This window comes from Plectropomus leopardus, chromosome 22 (genome assembly GCF_026936395.1).
Source record: "Plectropomus leopardus strain MGB_pleo_1.0 chromosome 22, ASM2693639v1, whole genome shotgun sequence".
In the NCBI taxonomy this organism is placed as follows: Eukaryota; Metazoa; Chordata; class Actinopteri; order Perciformes; family Serranidae; genus Plectropomus; species Plectropomus leopardus.
The window spans coordinates 2,960,958-2,969,784 of NC_142197.1; the positions used below are offsets into that span (position 1 = coordinate 2,960,958).

At 36.2% G+C, this 8,827-nt stretch overlaps 2 protein-coding genes across 11 annotated transcripts in view; both read right to left on the reverse strand.

The window, feature by feature from the left end:
- eps8a (EGFR pathway substrate 8a, signaling adaptor) overlaps window positions 1–7,809 on the reverse strand; it is a 47,605-nt gene extending 39,796 nt beyond the window's left edge. For 3 of the 10 annotated variants that reach the window (XR_015775484.1, XM_088072552.1, XM_088072554.1), the window contains exon 1: window positions 2,173–2,614. The gene's annotated coding sequence lies outside the window, so the exon portion shown is untranslated. Of the gene's footprint in view, window positions 1–2,172; window positions 2,618–7,599 lie in introns of those variants that run through there. The other 7 variants (XM_088072556.1, XM_088072551.1, XM_088072557.1 and 4 more) reach the window with 5 other exon arrangements.
- crebl2 (cAMP responsive element binding protein-like 2) overlaps window positions 1–8,827 on the reverse strand; it is a 68,485-nt gene that overhangs the window by 14,990 nt on the left and 44,668 nt on the right. The window lies entirely within an intron of this gene.

Genomic DNA, 8,827 nt, shown 5'->3' on the forward strand with positions numbered 1-8,827 from the left:
CATCTGGCCTGAGACGAGCTGAGTCCTTCACAATTATTTACTTATTACTATAACAGTACTTTATTTAACTTTACACTTTATTTACCATTAAAGTTTTTTAACAGTAGTTTATGAAACTACTTTATGGCAGTGACTACTTTATTTGCAACTGTAGTTCATTTCATAATTTGTATTTTAGTAGTTTAGGAGATTTCAAGATATATATCGCTATATAGTCTATAAATATAATGATATTATTTTAAAGCCATACTGACTAGCCCTTTTAGCCCTTTTCATTCCCGAGGAAAAGAAAAAAGAAAAACATGAGCATAGCCGCAGTGGTGTTTGCTTACCATCACCTGCGCTTGGCTTGTAAAAAGCACCATATTGCAAAAGCACAACAAAACAACAGCACATAAAACCACAAAACAGATGTCTTTACACTTCAGTTTTGTTTGAATTAAGCAAAAATATCATGATAATCGGTAATCTTTAGATGGGCTGGTAGGCAGATTTTGTGACCTTTGGACAGAGCCTGTTTCCACCTGTTTCTGGTCTTTGGGTTAAGCTTAGTTTAACAGCTTCATATTCAATGTACAGACATGATATCAATCTGAACACCTAACAGAAAAAATAAAGACGAGAATTCATCTAAATATTGTACTACCGCTTTAAAACGCTGCAGGTCATTTTCTGCCCTTTTTAAAGAAAAATGTTCCAAATAAACTTTGCTGTTCTTTAAAGGCCGAAACTAAAATTACGACTTACTGGAACTGAAGTTTAGAGATAAACAGAAGTTTAGTTTCCGAGTAAATTATTGTGCTGGTTTATACACAGAGAGGAAGAGCTGCCCAATAAAGACAAAGTGCCGTCATTGACCGACACAGATTCATGTGTCACTACAAAGAAATCGGGCCGGGAGCCAAACAACAGCGTTTACAACTCTGATTCAGATCGGCAGTAACTGTAAAACTAAAAATAACTGTGAAGTCTGGAGTCGAGCCAAACGGGTCATCCTGAACTTCATCCACACTGACGACGTGACTGCAGTGAAGACTTCCACTGGTTTACACCCATTAAAACCAGAACACGTCTCCCACATTAGAGCCCCGTCTACACAAATAGAGATATTTGTAGTTTTTTTCAGGAGTTCAGACGCCTCTCACAAGCCATTTGACCCTCTGAAAACTCAGCAAAATTGTTTGATTTCTTTCAAAAACATAAAGAAAGAAGGAAAGGCAAACTTGGCAAAAAATGTTCCACAAATTGCAAGAAATTAGTCAAAGGTGAGGAAGAAATTGACGTATAAAATGTGTTTGAAGGGGGGTGGGGATTATTAGAAAATTATAAAAAAAACTCGGGAAAAATACCCATTTACTATTTTAATTATATACTTAAAATGATGTTACAAGAAAAAAATATACATAAACATATATTTTCTTTCATTTTCTGCTTTTTTTGGGGGGTCTTTTTTTTGTTGCTTATTTTCAGGTAATTTTCTTGAAACTTTTAACTAATTTCTTGTTAATTTTGGACCATAGGTTGTTCAGGAAAAGAGGAAAATTGCAAAATACTTGCCCTGTGAACCGTTTTTAAATCAAAACTATTCACACCGGGGCACCCAGTGGCCCAGCGGGTAGAGCGGGTACCCCATCACCCCAAAGCTGTCCTATATGCAATAAAGGCAAAAAGCCCAAAAACAAATTAAAATTTAAAAAATAAATAAATAAATAAACAGTGCACATAGTAGAGTGCAGATATCCACAAAACAGCTGCAAAGGCTGATTACGGCCACAACAGACAATTCCTACAATTTCAGAGATGCATTTCAGAAGCATCCCATAAGCTCATAAAAACACATCGTCAAATTCTGAATGTTAACTGTGGAAATGGTGAATGTTTTATGTCATTTTTACCTTGATATTTAGCTGTTTCCATTTAATTTTAACATGGAACATCTATTTTTCTACATATTTAAGAATTGTGTATTTTTTATTCATTTTTACTCTGATTTATTGCTTTTAATTTATGGATTATTTTACATGCATTCTTTTTTTTTTTACGTTGTCTGTCAGTATCGGAAAACTGCGACTTCTCGTTTAAAAAATGCAAAATAATTCAAAATAATCCAGTAAATTCCTTGACTCACAGAGCGACCCTGAACTGCCACAGATGAGCGCGCAGAGGTCTTACCTGTGCGAGACGTCCGCAGGTGAACACAGGTTGAGAGAGTCCTCACAGACAGACAGTCGGACAGCAGTGTTAGAGTCTCCGTGCTTCATGTGTGGCAGATTACTGAGGATCCAGGTCTCTGCAGGACCTGCTGGATTTGCTGCAGCAGCTTGTTGTCGACGACTTTAAGCCGCTAATTAATGAGTCATTACGGAGGGTTAGGGGGCGGGGCTTAGAGGCTGGCTGACAGGTGGCGGAGAGGACACCTTCAAGCTCGTCAACGCGGCCGACTGAACACGACGACTTCAGACTGATTACTGCGTTTCCTACGTTCAACTGGTTATAAAAGCTTTGCTTCCTGAGTTATTTTTAGTTTTTATTACAGACAACGCCCGCCTCGCTCTGCAGGATCAATAAAGTTTGATCTTAAACAGCGATAAAGCAACTTTATGACAGTTTTTAGGAAGTTAAAATCAATTACGTTAATCTAGAAACTTTGTAACACAAATAAGACACCTTTAAACCCGAGAAAACAACAACAAGCCACTGAACAAGAAACGCAGCGCCGACTGCAATAAATCTGTAAAAGGGGACAAGAAACCGACCCTTTAAAAGAGGGGGATCACTACAAAATTATCAAATGAAAAAGCAAAAAAAATCCACAATAAAAAAATATTATAATTACATTATTACAGAAAAAATACATAATGATTTCATTTTTTAAAATTTTACACAAATTTTGTTCAATTTTATGTTCTTTCTTTTTTTTCCTTTGTTTTGTTGTTGTTAAATGTAATTAGTATTTGTTCATATGCACCTTTACGGCTCAAAATGCAATTTTTTTTAAATCAAAACTTGAGATGTAGTTTGACTTTAATGTCCTTTAAAAAATAAATGATTGAACATCATTAAGTTAAATTATCGTCTGCGGTGTAGTCATATTTTATTAATATTTTGAAGGCTCAAAAGTCAAAAAAGGTTAAAGAAAATTATAAAAGAAAATTACCTGAAAACATGCCCAAAAAAAACAGGAAAAGGGTCTGGAAAATTTAAAGGATCTTTTTTTCTGTAGTATGATTATAGATAATTATAATTGATTATTATAAATATAAATATAGTTTTCGGTACAGTTTTTTCTTTTTTGATAATTTTCTTATAATCCACCCTTTAGAAAAAAATCTTGTCACAATTTACTAATTTCTTGAAAGTTTTGGGCCATTTCTCATTTTGACCAGATTTGGCATATGGAGGAAATACATGATATTTCCAGCAGGTGACCTGTCACAGTCAATGTAGCTGCTGATCACTGACAGATCCCAGACTGTGATCACCAAAAGGAAAATCTGTTTTGCATGTTGTGTATTGAGACAACACATGGGCAACACATTCACCCAAAAATAGAAAGAAATTAAGAAAATTACCTGAAAATACACTAAAAAAAAGTTTTAAAAAAAAAAATTAAAAAGTGCAGAAAATTACCCAAAAAGTGCAGAAAATTAAAAAAAAATCTGTATTTTTTTTCTTTAACATAAATATATAATTATAATAATTAAAAATATAGTTTCTTAAACTAATTTTCAGGTCATTTTTTTCACATTTTGCTTTTTTTTGCAAAATGTAGGACATTTCTTGCAAAGTTGGTAATTTCCTTTTTCTATGTGCCTTTAAAAGAAATCAGACCAATTTTCTTCGATTTTGAAGAAGCAAGGAGAAATAGTTTGTGAGTGGTGAAGTAACGCATTATAAAAAACTGGTGCTGAACTAGGTTTTAAAGGGTTAAAAAAAGAGTTTACTCGCACTGATATTTCTGAAATCTACGACCCTGTACAGTGATCAGTCCACCTCTGATGGATCAATAAACGTGACGACATCCCGCCGTTTTACATCCTCACTTAATGTAAACATGAAACTCGACTCCCGTCAATCTCCCAAAAAACTGATCAGCTCCAGTTTCCTGTTTCCCATAATCCTCCTCCTCCAACAACACATCACATCACAGCAGCACCTGGCAGGTACAGTTACATCACCCGTCGCCACGGCGACCGACGACACACTAACAGTACGGGCTTTCCCCGGAGACGCCCCGGCAACAGTCAGCGACATTAACAACATCAGCAGGTCACAGGGAAACTGTGACGGACGTTTACGGACCAAACAATCCGAAAACCTACAAAACAACAACGTGTTTTAAAAAATAAGACCGATTCGTTTTTTTTCTCTGATTGTTTACTTAAATTATTTTAGTTGGAGATTTTGCAAGATTTGTCAAAGTTTGTTGATGATGCATTTAAACTTTAATGTTGAGTTGTAATAGTAGTAGTAGTAGAAGTAAGAGTAAAAGTACTGCAGGATTGTATTAGTATTAGCACAAAATTGAACATGGAAGTTGGGAAATTTGTCCAAAAACTTTTAGAAAAAGGACACAAACGTCTCCTGCTTTACTGTCAAACCCTGCAGACAAAAGTCAATAATAAAATTAATAATAATAATAATAATAATAATAATTACAATTGTCAAATTCATCCTTAACTTTATTTATTGTGCATTTTGTCTCTTTTTTGGCCATTGAGATCAAATTAAAATCTGAAACCATAACTGTACAAAATCTTACAGAAAAGAGCAATTACACTTCATGGAAAAGGCAAACAGCTGGTGTTAGGATGGCAAAGTGAGAATGGAAAGAAACAGATTATTTTAGGAGCAATGGATTATTAACACAATATAATGTGAATTATTAACATTAAATCAATATTTAACTTGAAGGCTAAATATCACGTAATCACTAATATCGGCGGGCTTCATCTCGACAGCCCTAAGCTGAATAAATTCCTTTTAAAACATAATTTTAAAAAAAATGTTTCTTGGTTAAATTTTGTAAACAGATCTTTGACTTGAAGTATTTTTCCCTGCAGATTATTCTGAGTTAAATAAACGACATCCTTCATCGCTGGATGTTTAGAAAGTAAAAAGTGCCCCAGCAGAGACCTCCAGGCCTGGGAAACATCCCGAAATAGTCTCTGTCAGCCCCTCTGGAGGTAAACAGCTGGAGGGATGTTTCCCACAAAGACCAGAGTCCCAACAGAAACCAGATCCGGGACCAGATGTGGACTTTAATCCCTCGCTATCTGACTCAAACAGGATGCTCTTAAAACGGGACAAAGCAGCAGAAAACCGTTCGGATTACACAACAGCGCTGAGCTCAAAGGTCCTTCAAGTGTTCTGCATCAGCACATGGAGCTGCCCAAGAGCCTGGTGACCTTTGACCTCCACAGAAAAACAGCCGACGGCGAGCTTACAGCGCAGCGTTCAAGGAATATCACGCCCAACAAGGAGGGGAGCAGAGAAGGCTCAAAATTCAACAAAATTAGACTAAAATTCACTCAAAATTTAACTCACTGATTTCCGTCCAAAACATCCCAAAATTCAACAGAAGCTCATTTTAATAAAACATATCTGAAGAGTCGAAGATGTTCGTGTTTCGAAACATCGACAGTGAACTCTCCCTTTGACAAATATACATATTTTTATATAAACATAAGGTGTCAGAGCGCATAAAACAGCACCAAAATAGAGCTTGTTGATCAAAAAAACAGCCAATGGAGGATCCCCCACACCCCCAACAGAGGTCCTAGTTAAGACCCTAATGTCCTTAAATCCTAGAAACGTCCTAAAATCCCGGAAACATCCAAAACATCCAAGAAACATGCTAAAAACCTAGAAACGACCTAAAATTCTGGTTATTTCTTAAAATCCTCGAAACATGTTAAAATCCTAGAAATGTCCCAATATCATAAAAACACCCTGAAATCCTAAAAACGTGCTAAAATCCTAGAAATGTCCTAAAATCCTAGAAATGTGCTAAAATCCTAGAAATGTCCTAAAATCCTAGAAACACCTGAAATCCTGGAAATGCTCTGAAATCCTAGAGTCGTGCTAAAATCCAAGAAACATGCTAAAATCTTAGAAATGTCCTAAAATCCAAGAAATGTGTTCAAATCTTAGAAATGTCCTAAAATCCTAGAAATGTCCTAAAATCCTAGAAACACCTAAAATCCTAGAAACACCTGAAATCCTGGAAATGCTCTGAAATCCTAGAGTCGTGCTAAAATCCTAGAAACACGCTCCAATGCTTGAATTGTTCTAAAATCCTGAAAATGTCTTAAAATCCTAGAAATGTGCAAAAATCCCTGAAATCAGAGGAATGTCATGATATCGCAGAAACGTCTTAAAACCTTAGAAAACATATTAATGATTTATTTCACCCTAAACATTTATTAATACAGGTCAAACATTAATTATGGGTCAGCTTTAATGGAAAACAAAAAAATAAACTAAATGACATTCCTGTGTTTTGTTTTTTCCCGCTAAAACCAGGTGAGCTGCTAGCTTAAACCCCGCGGTTAAAGATAACAGGAACCGTTTGTTTTAAAAAAAAACACAAAAGAAGATAAAATACTACCGCGGAGACCTTCCGGTAACCCCGGCGGGAACAATGCGGACCCGTGCTATCTCTGTCATCCCTGGCAACCGGGCTACAATTCAGGCCAAGCCAAACAAAAGGGCTCCGACACACAGCGGGCAGCCCCGGACACACAGCCGGGGACAGCCCGCCTGTTGCGGGGATAAGACACACACACACCTGTCCGTTAGCACGGCTCGGGTAGCCTGTTTTTGTCTTTTATCCAGGTGGATTCAGGTGTTTTTGTCTTTATCAGACACATTGCGGGTCAGCGTGCAGAGCGTGGAGCTGCCCTTCACCTTCATTTGTCTCACATTACAAAGTCTACCAAAGTCCGTTTAAAATGTTGCTAATTTAGGGTATACTTTAGTGTCATTAAGCATAAACCCAGATAAACATCTAAAATAATCATCACAAGCTAGTCTGAGATCTTCTGGTAATTTCGGCATACACTGTATCAACTGTTAAACTCTAAATTTTAAATAAAATGCTTTGTAAAACGCCAAACTCCTCGCAATCCCCTTCTACTGCTGTAGTTCATTTTCTTTAAGAATGCGCGAGGAATAACAGGGGAATCGGTGATAAAAGTTAAATTTAAATTACTAGGTCGCAGTTTTGTTTGTTAGACGTATGCCGAAATTTAGAAATCCTCCCGATGTTTTGGTTGCATATGTTTTTCCGTGTTTAATTGAATGTTAAGATCTGATAAATCGTTTAATCCAAAATCTTTAATGGGATTCGGTGCGGGTGTTGCTGAACCGAAGGGCCACCTTTCTCAGGAGCAGATCAAGTTGCTTCGGTTTGCATTTGCATTTTCGGTTAATTCAGAGCAATGAGACGGCTGATATAACGAGAATATATTGATTAGTTGTCGGTTTGGGCGTTAAGTTGGAGAAAACGTGTGTTATTTTTAAATAACCTGCAGAAATGTTTGTCTCCGGGCGGAGCTGCAGCCGCAGGAATGTCAAGTGTCATTAAAACGAGCTTACCTGCAGGTGAAGGCTTCATCAAATAATCCGTCAGAAAAACATGGCACAGAAAAAAGAAACCGTCTGTATCTCCGGTCCCGCTTTAAACGGCTCCAATGAGCACTTTATATCCGACAAACGGAGCTCCTGCTCGGATACAGAAGTTGGGTGTTTTTGGCTCGGCTCTCCGGAGATGTTGCTCGGTGAAAAGTTGACTTTGAATTACAGAGCAGCAACTGCAGCAGGCAACATCACCACCGCGGGGGCGGAGCCAGCCCTGAGCGCTGACTGGCGGGCAAATCCAGCTGCATCCGGAGGACACGCCCCTCTATAAATACACCTTTTAAAGTTTAAATAAAATTACCTGAAAATACGAAAAAGAGAAAAAAAAGAAAGAATTTAATATATATATATATATATATTTACTGTACTACATCTCAGAGGTAAAAGTTAGAAAGAGTTTGCTTGAGTTGCTTGTCGCTCTTGCTTTAACTGATGTTACTATTATTTATTTGATATGTTTTACTGACTATAATTAACTTTTGAGTATTGTAAAAAGCACTGTATAAATAAAATGGATTATTATTATTTTATATATATACATGTAAACATCAGTAAAATGGTCATTTGGAAAATTAAAACAGCCGAAATTAAAGTATATTTTGTATTTTTGATGCAGTTAAAATAAATAAATAAATGATTACGGTGATTAGTGAGAAAAAAGTAAAATTAACATGTTGAGTTCGCTGACACATAAGCTAATTGTTTGTCTAAAGCCTTAAATTGGTTTTAAGAAAAGTTTTCTGCAGAAGTTTTTTTTTGTTAATTCTTGTTTATTTTTGCTTGTTTTAGAACTTGTTAATTTACTGTTCTGATCATATGACTTTTGCATTTGTTTATAAATACTTATTGAGGTTAGATTCTCTATAATCTTAATCCCACCTGCACAATTTTGCCTTCTTTTGTTTTTGTGTTTCTGTCATTTTACTGTGTACAAATAAACCTTAAACCTTGATTTGAACAATAAACATCTTTTAATTATTTTTCAATTTTTTTTTGTTATACCGAGTTTCTCGTGTAACTAAAGCAAAAACACGAGGCAGACTTAAAAAAAAAAAAACTTAAAAAAACCTAAGGCGTAGAGGTGAGTGCCTCCCAGTCAAAGCTCAGGGAACATGAAACAACATTATTAACAGTCAGTGTAAATGTGAGGACGCCCCCTGCTGGTCAGTCAGCTCAAACACACACA